Below are 16,270 nucleotides of genomic sequence, written 5' to 3'. Positions count from 1 at the left end.
TGATTAAAGATGACATTTCAGATTACTGGCTGATGAGTTATTAAATGAAGAGTATTGGGACAACTGGCTATTTGTATGGAAAAATAGGAAATACCATTCTTATTTCACATCAAAATAAATTCCCTAATATAAACAGTATCAAAGAGCAGAATATAGATGGATTTAGAACTGAGAAACAATAACTCAATAATTGGTACAGTCTGTCTCACCTGGTACCAATTAGGAGCAGTCTGTTCCATCTGTCACCTGGATTATGGCATGCAACTTTGTTAGCTTGTTTCAGTTGCCTTCTTCCAAGTCTAGTCCATTCTTTATATCACTAGTGTCTGTGTGATATAACATGGCCTGATGCCTGCTTATATTTCTAGCCTGATTTTTTTTTAAGAGAGAGAGACAGACAGACAGACCAGCAGGAAGGGTGAGAGATGAGAAGCATCAACTCATAGTTTGCAGCACATTGGTTGCTCATTGATTGCTTTCTCATATGTGCTTTGACCAGAGGGCTCCAGCCAACTCAGTGACTCCCTGCTTAAGCCAGTGACCTTGGGATTAAGCTAGCGACCATGGGCTCATGTCTATGATCTCAAGCTCAAGCCAGTGAGTTCACACTTAAGCGGGTGAACCTGTACTCAAGCTGGCAACCTTGAGGTTCAGCATCCCAGGCTGATGCTCTATCCACTGCACTACAACCTGGTCAGGCTCTAGCCTTATCTCTTAATATTCTACCTTCACTCCCACTTCTCTGCAAGGTTGGATCCATCTCTTTTCACCTTCCTTAGATCTTCAAGTAACAGTGCTCTATCTGTCCCCTGGATCTTTGCATGATAGTCTCTTGAACTGGAATACTTTTTCTTCCCCTATTTCATTTAAATTATAGTTGACCCACCTGATCAGGTGGTGGTGCAGTGGATAGAGTGTCGGACTGGGACACGGAGGACCCAGGTTCGAGACCCTGAGGTCGCCAGCTTGAGCGCGGGCTCATCTGGTTTGAGCAAAGCTCACCAGCTTGGACCCAAGGTCGCTGGCTCGAGCAGGGGGTCCCTCGGTCTGCTGTAGCCCCCCCCTCAGTCAAGAAAACAGTGAGAAAACAATCAATGAACAACTAAGGTGCCGCAATGAAGAATTGATACTTCTCATCTCTCTCCCTTCCTGTCTGTCTGTCCCTATCTCTGTCTGATTCTGTCTGTCACACACAAAAAAATAATAATAATAAAATTACAGTTGACCCACGAACAGCACAAGTTTGAACTGAACAGGCCTACTTACACATGAATTTTTAAAAAATAAATACTGTAAATGTATTTTCTCAATAACATTTGCTTTTCTCTAACCTAATTGTAAGAATACAATACCTAATACATACGCAAAAATATGTGCTATCAACTGTTTCTGTTATTGGTAAGGTTTTTGATCATCAGTAGGCTATTAGTAGTTAAGTTTGGGGGCAGTCAAAGTTATACTAAGATTTTTTTACCATGTGGGGCTCAGTGTCCCCAACCTTTGGTTGTTCAAGGATCAACTGAAAAGCTCTTCCTATTCAGTCCCATCCTAGAGGTTATTCCTCTGACACCCCAAATTTGGATTAAGCACCCCTTCTATATCTCCCTTATTAACCTGCAAATTTGCCCATTATTATTGCATTTATCCTACCATATGGTTATTTTGTCACCCTTACTACTTTCTTTCAACCCATGAGAGAAGAGATTGTTTACCTGATTGTTCAGTTGTTTTATCACCAGTGCTTAGTACATTGTTGCTTAAGTATTCAAATATTTATTAAATAAATGATTTCAAGTACAATTTTCTCATTTTTCTTTCCCTTTAACTGCCCATAATATGGCTTTGAAGTATATACATTTTGATTTTTATATTTATCAAAAAATATTAGACCTGGAAATATTTTTAAGATAACTGAATCCTCTAGAACAGAAATCAGCAAACTATTTCTGTAAACAGCCAGTTAGTAAATATTTTAAGTTCTGTGGATCACATGCATTTGTTGTTGCTTTTTCTCCTTCTCCTTCTTTTACCTTTATAATTCTTAAAAAACTGTGAAAGTCTAGTTTATCTTGTGAACTATACAAAGTCGGTTATGGTCCAGATTTGGCTCATAGGCTACACAGGTTAACAACAACTGCTCAAAAACACTAAAGTAGATTTTTAAAATGAGCTTGGCCACATTAAGTCATTAATTACTGATTTTAACCGGATGATTTAGATCGAATGTTACTATTGATACTTTAGAGATTGGAATTGAAGCAAAAAAGAGGTTAAATGATTTACCTAAGATAATACACTTTGTGTAGTAGACCTCAATCTTATTACTCTCATATCATATTTGTTTTAAATTGGTCCTAAAATATTCTAATTTTGTAAATAAACAGGAAAAATAGAGTAAAAGGAACTAAAAGTTTTAGTTATTTTGTCAGAAATATTATGAGCACATTCCAGATTCTAACATAAAAGGAACACTCTGCCTAACCATAAAGCAGCTACCCCTGCTGTAGCTCAGTGAATAGAGCATTGACCTGGGATGCTGAGGACCTAGGTTCTAAACCCTGAGGTTGCTAGCTTGAGCATGAGCTTATCTGACTTGAATGCAGGTTCATCTGGCTTGATCATGGACTCATCAGCTTGGTGTGGGGTCACCGGCTTGAGCATGGGATCATAGACATGACCCCATGGTTGCTGGTTTGAGCCCAAAGGTCAGTGGCTTAAAGCCCCAGGTTGCTTGCTTGAGCCCAAGGTCATTGGCCGGAGCAAGGGCTCACTGGCTCAGATGGAGCCCAGTCAAGGCATGTATGATAAAGGAATCAATGAACAACTAAAAGTGCCACAAGTTGATGCTTCTCATCTCGTTCCCTTACTGCCTGTCTGTCCCTGTCTTTTTCTCTCTCTCTTACAAAAGAAAAGAGAGAGAGAGAGAGAGAGAGAGAGAGAGAGAGAGAGAGAACACCTCAGAACTAGGTACATAGGATAAGAAGTTTGTGTAGAACACTGGATTGTGTTAAAGCATGTTGGAATAAATATGTGTAATGCCTTCTCAAGAAATCAGAAAAGGTCAGCAATTTCATCCAGGCTATAACTTTATGGGAACTGACCTTATCTAGAAAGCAAACTGTTATTTTCAATTATTTAAATATAATGAAAGCTTGTGATAAATGAGCTCTGGCAGTTGGTTCTGAATAGTGTTCTACAGATTCTTTATTCTGACAAGAGTCCCAGAGGTGCTCATTTTATCCTTTTTCACTGGGAGATTTTTGCATTAGATTTATTAGGGAAGTATAAAATTGTGTTTCAGGATTGATTGATTAATTTTTAAATTTAATTTATTGGGGTGACATTGGTTAATATGATCATATAGGTTTCAAGTGTATATTTCTAGGATACATGATCTGTATATTGCATTGTGTGCCCACCACCCAATCCATTTTTAGTCACCTTATATTTAGTGCTCTTTTCCACCCACTCCCCTCCCAACCCCTTCTCTCTGGTAACCACCATACTGTTATCTGTGTTTGTGAGTTTCAGTTTTATATCCCATGTGAATGAAATCACATGGTTATTAGCTTTTTCTGAGTAACTTGTTTCACTTAGCATAATATTCTCAAGGTCTATTCATGTTGTGGCAAATGGCAGAATTTAAATTTTTTTTTATGGCTGAGTAGTATTCATAGTATATATGTACCACATCTTCTTTATCCAATTATCTATTAAAGGACACTTCAATTGTTTCCATGTCTTGGCCACCATGAATAATGTTGCAATGAACATAGGGATACATATATATTTGCAAATAGTAAATGTTTTCAAGTTTTCCAGATAGATATCCATAAGAGGGATTGCTGGTCATATGGTAACTCTATTATTATTATTATTATTATTATTATTATTATTATTATTATTATTTTATTCAGCGAGAGGAGGGGAGCAGAGAGACAGATTCCCACATGTGCCCCAACTGGGATCCACCTGGCAAGCCCACTAGGGTGCGATGCTCTGCCTATCTATAGCATTGCTCCATTGCTCAGCAACTGAGTTCTTCTTAGCACCTGAGGCAGAGGCCATGGAACCATCTTTAGCACCTGAGGCCAACTAGCTCCAATGGAGCCATGGCTGCAGGAGGAGAAGAGAGAGAGAGAGAGAGAGAGAGAAGTGAGAGAGGGAGGAGTAGAGAAGCAGATGAGCATCTCTCCTGTGTGCCCTGAATAGGAATCGAACCTGGAACATCCACATGCCAGGCTGACACTCTACAACTGAGCCAACTGGCCAGGGCCTATTAATTTTTAAAAAATTATTTATTGATTTATTTTAGAGAGACAGAGAGAGGGAAGCATTTATTTGTTGTTCCACTTAGTTATGTACTCACTGGTTGCTTCACATATGTGTCCTAACCAGCAATTGAACCCACAACCTTGGCATTTCAGGATGACACTCCCAATTGATTCAGCTAACCTACCAGGGCTTCTATTCTTAAATTTTTGAGGAACTGCCATACTCTTTTCCATAGTGGCTAAACCAGTTTACATTCCCACCAGCAGTGAATGAGGGTTTCTTTTTCCCCACAACCTTTTTCTTGTGTTAGACAATACCAGGATCTGGTGAACCTGAGTTTTTTTTGTTTTGTGTTTTTTAAGTGAGAGGAGGGGAGATAGACAGACTTCTCCATGTACCCAGACCAGGATCCACCCGGCAACCCCTGTCTGGGGCCAAAGCCCAAATCAACTGATTTATCTTCAGTGCTCAGGGCCAATGCTCTAACTAATTGAGCCACTGGCTGCAAGAGAGGAGACAGAGAAGGGGAAGAGGGAGGGAAGGAGAAGCAGATGGTTGCTTCTCATGTGTGCCCTTACTGGGGATCGAACCAGGATGTCCACACGCTTGGCCAACGCACTAGTTACTGAGCCAATTGGCCAGGGCTGAACCTGAGTTTTTTAATGGAAGGTTAATAGAATTAGAACTGTGAACTTCAATTTGCTCATTTACCTAGCAGAATTGGAACCCAGGGTTCAGCACTCTTGTAATAATAAATTAGCACTTGAAATGAAGATTGATCATATTTCTTTATCTTGATTTCTGTTAGGTAGTTTATTTTTTGGACAGCTAAACTAGATAGCTGCCCTGGCTGGATAGAGCATTGCCCAGATACACCAAGAATGCAGGTTTGATCCTCAGTCAGGGCACATACAAGAATCAATCAATGAGTGCATAAATAAGTGAAACAATAAATTGATGTTTCTCTCTCTCTCTCTCTCTCTAAAATAAATTTTTAAAAAGGAAGAAATTTTCCTCAAAAAAAAAAAAACCACAAAAAAAACCCACAAACCAAAAACCTAGATAGAAAAGAAAGTATATTCTTTCATAAGTAGCTTTTATCCTAGTTGGAGATAATCACCACACATATAAGAAAGACTTGATACTTTATATTTATTCTCTTATTCTGTCCTCTGCTTGAGGCTCTTGATCAAGGCAAAGCCCTTTAAACTCAAACAGGACCAAGTCCAATTTCTTAAATTGCACTATCCTTAAAAGGTCTTTGTGTTGCAAGCAAGTCAGATAATGTTGGAACATTCCCATTAGTGAGTCACACTGACCAAATAACTTTCTCTGTATTTTTTACTGTAACTTTTTAATATTCCCTTTCTTCTTCTCCTTGCCTATTAAATGACTGCTGTGAATGCAAGACTCAAATGTTAATAGGATTTTGTGTAGAGTATTTTTGTGATATAAGAAACTTTGGTTATCTGGGTGTTGACAGTGGACTGTAAATCAATTTTTTTATTTTAATAGAAAAAACCCAATTTTTTATTTTTTTTAAGATTTTTATTTATTCATTATAGAGGGGGGAGAGAGAGAGAGAAAGAGAGAGAGAAGGGGGGAGGAGCAGGAAGCATCAACTCCCATATGTGCCTTGACCAGGCAAGCCCAGGGTTTTGAACTGGCAACCTCAGCATTTTCAGGTTGATGCTTTATCCACTGCACCACCACAGGTCAGGCCAAATTTTTATTTTTGATATACCATCTGCGGTGGTTTTAAACTATAATTCACAAATTCTTTGGTATTCCTCCTTTCAAAAGGTAGAGCCCCTCCCTTGAACATAGATGGCATTTAAGAACTTGCATCAGCTGAATAGAATATGGCAGAAATGATAGTGTAGCATTTTGAGGATAGGTCATAAAAAGGCATTCATCCTTTCTGTCTCTCTCGGGTCATTTGTTCTGGTAGAAGCCAGCTACCATATCATAGGATGCTCTAGAAGCTTTATTGAGAGGTACATAGTTGTCTAGCCTACAACTACATGAGTGAGCCAGTCTGGAAGCAGATTATCCAGCTCTAGTTCAGGGGCCTGCAGCCCCAGCTAACATCCTGACTGCAACTTCATGAGACACCTTGAGTCATAACCAGCCAACTAAGCTGCTCCTGAACTCTGACCCACAGAAACTGATAATAAATGTTCTGTTTTTAAGCTCTAAATTTTGCAAGTAATTTGTTATGTAGCAGTAGATAACTGATATACCATCATGTAATATTTAATACGATTAATAAATTTTTATCCACCTTATAAGACCATCTGTCTTAGAGTCCAACATTGTTTAGTTCTCCTAAATGCATACTTTTTTTTTGTTATTTTTTGAATTGTCTTGGGCTGAGAGATATTTATTAAAACGATTATCTTTCTATTTCTCCAATCTTCTATAGCTACTACTTTGCAAAAGATATTGTTGTGTTATTTGTTACACATATATGACTATTTTTATATCTTCACAATGAATTGTAGCTTTGAGCACTATAAAGTGTCATTTGTCAAATTTAATACTGTTTGCTTGATTGTTACCTTACCTGATATTATGATATATATAACCATTGCTTTTTAAAATTTGCATTTGCCCCATATGTCTTTGTTTATTCTTTTATTTTAGGCTCTCTATATATAGCACAGAGTAGGGTTTTATTTTGTGAGTCAATCTGAAAATCATTTTTCTTAATAAGTGATTTAAGTATGTATATAAGCATGTTTGATCTAAATTATGTCATTTATATATATATATATAAAACAATGCATGGTCTTCCAGTGAATTGTATGTTCAGTTTCCTTTGCTTTTTGTGGTGTTTGTATGTTTGTGTATTTCTCTTGATATTTAGGGACATTTATATTTTTGTTCTAATGATTTCCCTTATACCAATACTCACATAATACCTTGGCCCTTCTTTTCTTTACACTTTGACTATTAGTTTCCTACTTGAAACGATAATGAAAGAACTTGAAACCACCTCCTCTCTCCTCTGTGCCCACCACTATCCAATTTTAGTTAATAGTATTGTTTTGGCCCTGACTGGTTGGCTCAGTGGATAGAGTGTCGGCCCAACATATGGTACACCAGGTTTGATTCCTAATAAGAGCACACAATAGAAACGGCTACTTCTATCCCCCATCCCCTTCCTACTCCCTCCCTCTAACCCTCCCACAGCCAGTGGCTTGATTGGTTCAAGTGTAGGCCTCTGGCACTGAGGATAGCTGGGTTGGTTCAAGCGTATCAACCTCAGGCACTAAAAATAGCTCAGTTAATTCAAGCCCAAGATGGGGGTTGCCGAATGGATCCCAGTCGGGGTGTATGCTGGAGTCTGTCTCACTATCTCCCCTCCTCTCACTTAAAAAAATAGTATTATTTCCTTAGTTATTTATTCTTGTCCTTCTAAATATGTTTTGGTTTTTAATATTGACTTTAAATCACATCATGGCCTGACCGGTGGTAGCACAGTGGATTGAGTGTTCACCCAGAACACTGAGGTCCCCAGTTTAAGCCCTGAGGTGGCTGGCTTGAGTGTGGGTTTGCCAGCTTGAGTGTGAGGTCACTGGCTTGAGTGCAGGATTACTGACATGATCCCAAGGTCACTGGCTTGAGTCCAAGGTTGCTGGCTTGAGCAAGGGGTCACTGGCTTGGCCCCTTGGTCAGGACACATATGAGAAGCAGCAATCAATGAACAACTAACATAAAGCAACTACAAGTTGATGCTTACCATCTCCTCCCTCTCTCCCTTTCTCTATCTCTCTCAAATCAATTAAAAAATATTTTTAAATTAGCTGTTAGACAAATCAGTGAGCTATTCTACTTTTTCTCTCTCTCTGTCTCTCATTTTAGATATTACTACATTGTCAGAGCATATAAAATGGTGTACTATCCTTATTTCCACTTTTGTTTTAGTCTTAGATATATAGCTAAATATACTGAGTATGCACCACTTATATCTTTGCTGAAATCTTCTCAGTCCTCACTTAGTTGGATGCAGTTTATCCTAATGAAGGACTGATGAGTAGAATAGTCCCAGGCATTTATCATACTGAAACTTTTCTATAGCCTTGCTGCTTATGGAACAGTTCGTCTGCATTTAAATTCCTTGGTACACGTTTTTTCCCTTGATGATATTATAGATGTTCCTTTACTATGATATTTTCTGTGTTTAAATGTTGCCTAGAACTCTGATGTCAAACTGTTTTGCTATCCTTAGAAAGCAACTTGGTCTTTCTGCCAAGAACCACAAATAATTTTTTTTGTATTAAAGCATAATAATTTTCTAGGCTAAATCTAAGTGATGACCAACCCACATCCGTTTAACTTGATATATGGTGCACCCTTTCAATATGTGTATATTCTAGTCTTTCTCCCCTCCATAGCCATACTAGCCTCGAGAAAAATGTAATTGAATTGTAGTTGCAACTATTAATTCTATTATTTTTATTTTCTTCTTAAAGGCATCTAGAATATATATATGTTGTTTGTCTGATTTCTCTATTATTTTCTCTTTGACCTTCCCCCCCCTTTTTTTTAAGTGAGAAGAGGGGAGATAGTGAGAAAGACTCCTGCATGCACTTTGACCAGGATCCACTTGGCAACACCCTCTCACCCCTGAGGCTGATGCTCAAATCAACCAAGCTATTTTTAGCTCCTGAGGCTGACGCTTTTTTTTTTTTTTTTTTAATAAATTTTTATTAATGTTAATGGGATGACATTAATATTTCAGGGTACATATATTCAAAGAAAACATGTCTAGGTTATCTTGTCATTAAATTATGTTGCATACCCCTCACCCAGAGTCAGATTGTCCTCCGTCACCCTCTGTCTAGTTTTCTCTGTGCCCCTCCCCCTCCCCCTAACTCTCTCAGTGGCCAAGACATGGAAACAACCAAAAAGCCCTTCAATAGAAGACTGGATAAAGAAGATGTGGCACATATACTCTATGGAATACTACTCAGCCATAAGAAATGATGACATCAGATCATTTACAGCAAAATGGTGGGATCTTGATAACATCATACGGAGTGAAATAAGTAAATCAGAAAAAAACAAGAACTACATGATTCCATACATTGGTGGAATATAAAAACGAGGCTGACGCTTTTGAACCAAGCTATCCTAAACACCCAGAGCCATGCTCAAACCAAATGAGCCACTCACTGGCTATGACAGGGTCAGAGGGAAGGAAGGGGGAGAGAGAGGGGAAAAAGAAGCAGATGGTTACTTCTGACCGGGAATCGAACCTGGGACATCTATACACCAGACCTATGCTGTATTCATTGAGCCACTGGCCAGGGCCTCTTTGACCCTTTTAAAAATAGAATTTATTGCAGTGACACTGGTTAACAAAATTATATAGGTTTCAGGTGCAACATTATACAACACATCATCTGTACCTTGTATTATATGTTCACCACCCCAAGTCAAGGCTCCATCCATCACCACATAGCTCTCCTTTACCCTCCTCCACCTCCCCCCGGCAATCACCACACTGTTGTCCGAGTCCATGGATAATTTTCTCTTGATCCTTTTAATAGCTTTATTTCTTTTGTTTTTCTTGGATTTTCTTATTTACATCCTCTGTGTTCTAGCTATTTATTGGTCCTAGCTCTTTTTTGTTTTGTTTTGTTTTGTTTTTGGTTGCATTCCCTTGGACACAGACTCTGAGACAGAGATTGGTGTGCACAAAGTTTATTGGAGAGTGCCCTAGGGATGAGTAATTGTGACAATGTGAAGAAGAAGGATCAGACAGAAGGAGAGATTCTGAACTGCAATTAGTGGTGTGCTGGTAAATGTTTAACCATCATTTCTCAATGGGAGAAATGAAAGTCCTGATTTGTAACATTCTCTAGAATGTAAATACTTCCATCGTGGCCAGTTTTAAGCTGCCAACATGATGTCACTGAATGTGGATCTGAGGAGAAATGTATAGTAGCACCCATACAGAAACAATAGATGTATCCTTAAGAGCATAGATAATAGTAAATGTAAAATAATTAGGAAGTAATGAATATTGAGTATTTTGAGTTTTGAATACTATTTATTTAATTTTGAGTTTATATAATTTAAGTTTTAGTAATGGCTATGTTTTAACAGCCTGCTTGCAAAATTCCTAAAAATGTTAACAATTGTCTTTCATAGGTCAGTAGGAGCCAGTTCCAGGACACCACTGACCATGATCAGTCACAACAAGGCCTCAGCCCATCCCATAAGGAGCTTTGAAGTTGGAATGGCCCTTTAGGGTTGTCCCACCTTGAGGCAGGGACCTCTGTATTTTTGACATGGACCAATAACTGGATGCAGATGAACTTTGGGGAAAGGGTTTGACCTTGGGAGAGGGAGTTTTCTTTGGCTAAAGGAAATTCCCAGCGGAGGACTCGGCAACTTGCTTCAGCCCTGAAGTGGATATCGGGGAAGCACAACACGGAATCGACTACTGTATCTTATAAGTTTAGTCTTGGTTTCTGCTTTGGGACAGCATTTTTTCTGTTCTTTTTCATCTGTCAAAACTTGTGATTACTTCTGTTTGTGTGTGGTGTTTTTTTTCCTTATGATAACTTCGTGTGGTCACTCAATTTTTGTTGATGTTATTCGTGTTTGAATACGTTGGATTTTTCTGGGTCAGCTTTTTAACAGATGGATTTTTCAGAGATTGGAGACAGTTTTTAAGGGCCTTTCCTGGTTTTTCAGCTCAAGTGCTCCCTCTTCTGTTGCTATAGTAAAGAACAGTTTTCTTTTTCTTTTTTTAATTAAATTTATTGGTGTGACAGTAGTTAATGGGATCATATAGGTTTCAAGTGTACATTTCTATAATACATGATTTGTATATTGCATTGAGTGCCCACCACCCAAAGTCAAAAGATCTTTCGTCACCTTATATTTAGTCCCCTTTACCTACCCTCCACCCCCTTCCCTCTGGTAACCATCATATTGTCACCTGTGTCTATGAGTTTTCTATCCCACATATGAGTGAAATCATATGGTTTTTACCTTTTTCTGACTAACTTATTTCACATAATATTCTCAAGATTCATCATTGTTGTCACGAATGGCAGCATTTCATCGTTTCTTATGGCTGAGTAGTATTCCACTGTATTGTACCGCATCTTCTTTATCCAATCCTCTATCGAAGGACGCTTTGGTTGTCTCCATGTCTTGGCCACTGTGAATAAAGCTGCAGTGAACATAGGGGTGCATATATCTTTTTTTAAAATTATTTTTATTTATTTATTCATTTTTTAGAGGAGAGAAAGAAAGAGAGAGAGAGAAGGGGGGAGGAGCAGGAAGCATCAACTCCCATATGTGCCTTGACCAAGCAAGCCCAGGGTTTTGAACTGGCAACCTCAGCATTTTAGGTCAATGCTTTATCCACTGCGCCACCACAGGTCAGGCGTAGGGGTGCATATATCTTTGCAAATAAATGTTTTCAAGTATTTTGGGTAGATACCCAGAAGAGGGATTGCTGGGTCATATGGTAACTCTAATCGTTGTTTTTTGAGGAACCGCCATACTGTTTTCCACAGTGGCTGTATAAGTTTGAATTTGCACCAGCAGTGAATGAGGGTTTCCTTTTCTCCATAGCCTCTCCAAAACTTATTATTACTTTCCTTGTTGATAACAGGCATTCTAACAGGTGTGAGCTAGTATCTCATTGTAGTTTGGATTTGCATTTCCTAACAGCTAGTGAACTTGAATATCTTTTTATACATCTGTTAGCCATTTGTATGTCTTCCTGGGAAAGGTGTCTGTTTAGGTCCATTTTTTAATTGGACTGTTTGTTTGTTTGGTATTGATTTTTATGAGTTCTTTGTATATTTAGGTTATAAACCCCTTGTCAGAGCTGTTGTTTACAAATACCATCTCCCATTCGGTTGGTTGCCTTTTGTCTTGTTACTTTTGCTGTGCAGAAGATTTTTGGTTTGATGGTTTCATTCATTTATTTTAAAAGCAATTTTCTTAATGAGCTTTTTAAAATAATCAGACTTCTGATTCTTCTATTGTTTTCTCTTTGGGATACATATTAGAGTTACTTCTTTTTCTTTTTAAAATTTATTATTAATTTATATTCTTCTTTTTATTTAAAAATTATTATAAAATTTATGCCATAGTAAAGTATTTAAATAATAGAAGAAGGTGTACATGGAAAAATCATTTCCCCACTCCACAGTCCCACTCCCAGGAGTCTGGGTATTGTTTTAGAAGTGTGCTGTCCATATATAAGTGTAACTATTTTTCATTTAAAAAATGCATTCAAGGTCCAGCCAGTGGCTCAGTGGGTAGAGAGTTGGCCTGGTGTATGGATGCTCTGGGTTTGATTTCCAGTCAGGGCACATAGAAGAAGCAACCATCTGCTTCTCTCCCCCTCCATCTTCTCTTTCTCTCCCTCTCTCCGTCCCACAGTCAGTGGCTCAACCGGTTCAAGAATGGCTCTGGACGCTGAGGATAGCTCAATTGGTCCAAGCGCATAAGTCTTAGGTACTAAAAATAGCTTGGCTGATTTGAGCATTGGCCCCAACAGAGCTTGCCAGGTGGATCCCAGTTGGGGTGCATGAGAGGTCTGCCTTGCTATCTCCCCTCCTCTCATCTAAAAAATAAATAAAAATTTTAAAAATTAATAACATATTCATAATTCATGGATGTCTTTCCACATCAGCACAGTAAGACCTACTTAGTTCTTTTAAGGCTATATAATCAATTTAGCCAATGGCCTATAGATGGACATTTTGATTGATCCCAGTATTTTATACATAGCATCTTTACATCCTGGCACATTGAATCCGAGTGGGTGAGGACTAGGAAACATTTCTCCTAAAAGTTTACAACTTTGATAGATTCTAATGATTAAGATAGACTTTCAAAAGCAGTATGGCTAGGCTGGCAGGTGGAATCAAGAGCTTAGGCTTTCATTGCTACTATAGTACGTGATGTAATCCCATACTAATGCTCTCTAAGGTGAATAAATACAGTTCACAGCAAGCAGAAGAGTAGCTTACACATAAAAAGGTTACTGTCATTTCATGTAGAGGAAATAATTGAGGAAGCTCAGCAAATAGCAAAATAAATATTTCAGAACAAGCTGTTATATTCATTTGATATCAATAAAATGGTCCAAAATAAATGAGATGATCATGGTACATTATAGCTGTGTAAATGATGAAATCTGATATTTACTGTTTAAATTCAGAATACCTTTGTAATGAAGATGAAAAAGAACTTTACTTGTATTACTTCCAGACTGCATTACTCATTGGAAAAATATGACCTACCAGTTAGAATTTGGGACCTCTTATTTCTTCTATTTACCACTGGCTTCTGTCTCTAAGGAACAATGACTTTACTTTCCAAAGTGCCTCTTTCTCTTTAAGTGGGTGCTTTCCCAAGACAGATACCTTTGTTCCTATGAATTTTCCAAGCCATTAAGTTTTGACGCCTGTTATTTGTGCTGATCTGCCAGGTTTCACACTAACTCTCAGCTGTTCCCACTAGGGATTGGATGATTTCCTTCTGGGAGTGAACCCCTTGTTGATGTTATCAGGTTCTACCAAAAGTAAGACCCTTCATAGTCTCTGCTTTTTAAAGCAGATTCTGTGAATTTTACATACCTGTGGGGGTTCTGTATGCTCTCTACTAGATTTTTTTCTCTATTTAGTATTACTTGTAGAAATTTTTTGTCCACAAATGTTAATAGCAGCTTTATTTTTAATAGCCAAACCTTCAAACAACAAAAATGTCCATTAACAAGTAAATGATAAATGAATTGTGGTTAACCATCCAATGCTATACTACTCAGTAAACTGAACGCTCATTTTAAAAAATTTATTGATTGATTTGAGAGAGAGGGAGAGGGAAGGGGGGAGGAACATGAAGCATCAATTCCCATATATGCCTTGATCAGGCAAGCCCAGGGTTTTGAACCTCAGTGTTCTAGGTCAATGCTTCATCCACTGCACCACCACAGGTCAGGCTTTAACTATATAATTTCATTTCTAGAAAATGTACACTAAAGTACAGTGACAGAAAGTAAATCATTGGTAACCTGAGGATGGGAGAAGAGTTGGTTAAAAAAAGATAAAGCTTTGGGGGATGAGGATATATTCACCATCTTGATTTTGCTGATGGTTTTTTTTCCAAGTGAATAATATATGTCAAATTTATCAAATTATATACCTTAAATATGTGTAGTTCATGATATGTCAATTATCTTTCAAGAAACCTATTTTTAAGAAGTCTAGCCCTTGAGTCTTTTTAAATAGAAATTTCAATAAACTTCAGGATCTTTTATTTTAGCACTAAAGACTGAAGAGAGAGGTTACTGCTATTCCCACCTAGCTACCTGAGGAGACACATAAAAAAGGTGATGCCCCTGCCTGATGGTGACTGCCTCACTATTTGGAAAGAAGCTCTTGGAAAAAGAATTGGGATAATTCTCTCACTAGAGAATGACAAAACAAAAATTTTCAAGACATCATCTTATCCAGCCCATCTTCATACAGACAAGAAAACTGATGTCCAGCCTGATCAGTTGGTGGCACAGTGGATGGAGTGTCGAAATGGGATCTTGAGGACTCAGATTCGAAATCCTGAGGTTGCTGGCTTAAGAGCAGGGTCACTGGCTTGAGCATGGAATCATAGACATGACCACATGGTTGCTGGCTTGAGGCCCAAGGTCACTGGCTTGGCTGGAGCCCCCCAGTCAAGGCATGTATGAGAAGCAATCAATGAACAAGTAATGTGCCCCAACCATGAGTTAATGCTTCTCATCTTTCTCCCTTCCTGTGTGTCTGTCTCTCTCGCTAATAAAAGAAAACTGATGTCCAAAGATCGGTAGTGATTTAAACAATGGTCTGTGATTGATGGATGGTAGGACAGATTTAGGAACAAAATATGAGTGAGCATCGTCAGGGGAGGGAAAGTATGCTCTAAGCAGGGACTAAATTCTCTCTTTTTTCCTACCCCTGCAGTAGTCTTTCATTACACAGGCATGACTGCTTGAGGGCTGTTGGGAGGGTGTGGTGATCTTAATCCCCATCCTCCTACCCCCCAGAATTAGTGAGAACCAGTTGGCCACTGAACACTCTGTATCCTGGCCTATATTCTCTCCAGTGCCTCACCCCTCTCCTCCCTCCCAGGGGAGAGCTCCATCCTGTAGCTTGGAGGACAGGCCTTCTGTGCTCCAGACGCTGCCCCAAGAGGCAGGAAATGCCAGGCACTTTCCTTCTCCCTATAGTCCAAGTGAGCTCATTCTAGTACAAGTTTAATTGTAAATCAGTTGTAGGAATTTTTATTTGCTTTCCTTTTTACTCTACAGAGTTTTTTGGAAGAGGTGTGGGAAGAGTCACAGGAACCCATAACACCTACCATTACTTCTCTGTGTATAAGACTCACCCTTTTTCAAAAAATTTGGGGTCTAAAAGCTGGGTGTATCTTATGCAGTGGTGGTAGATTTTTTTACTTGCATTTCCCACTTTTTTGCACTTGTTTTTGTGCTCATTGTTGAAGACAGTGATTCGTTGTCAGATACAGATGAGGACAAGCTAAAGAATGGAAGTTATGACAGTGATGAGGAGTTGTATGAATTTTATGATGAATAAAACTTGAGTTCAATAACTTTATGTAATCTATATTTTTCAAATTTCGAGCCCCCAAATTAAGGTGTGTCTTATACATGGGAAAATATGGTATTTGTTTTCAATATGCATAAATAATATTGTGCTTTAAATATCCCTTTTTTTTTTCACTTAACGTTGTGTTTAAAATCTACCTGTGCACTATACGTATACCTGGTTTGTTGCTTTTAGTTGTTGTATTTCTTCCACAGACTGCATCTATCCTGCTGTGCACCTGTGTTCTCCTGGTTAAAATACCTGGTTGCTTCTACTTCCTTGCTATCATGGAAAGAGCTGAATGAACACTTGTATATATATGTTCCTGTGGTAATCCATATGACATTTTCTCTAGGACATATACCCAAGAG

This window comes from Saccopteryx bilineata, chromosome 2 (genome assembly GCF_036850765.1).
Source record: "Saccopteryx bilineata isolate mSacBil1 chromosome 2, mSacBil1_pri_phased_curated, whole genome shotgun sequence".
NCBI classification, from domain to species: domain Eukaryota; kingdom Metazoa; phylum Chordata; class Mammalia; order Chiroptera; family Emballonuridae; genus Saccopteryx; species Saccopteryx bilineata.
This window is presented reverse-complemented; position numbering follows the sequence as displayed.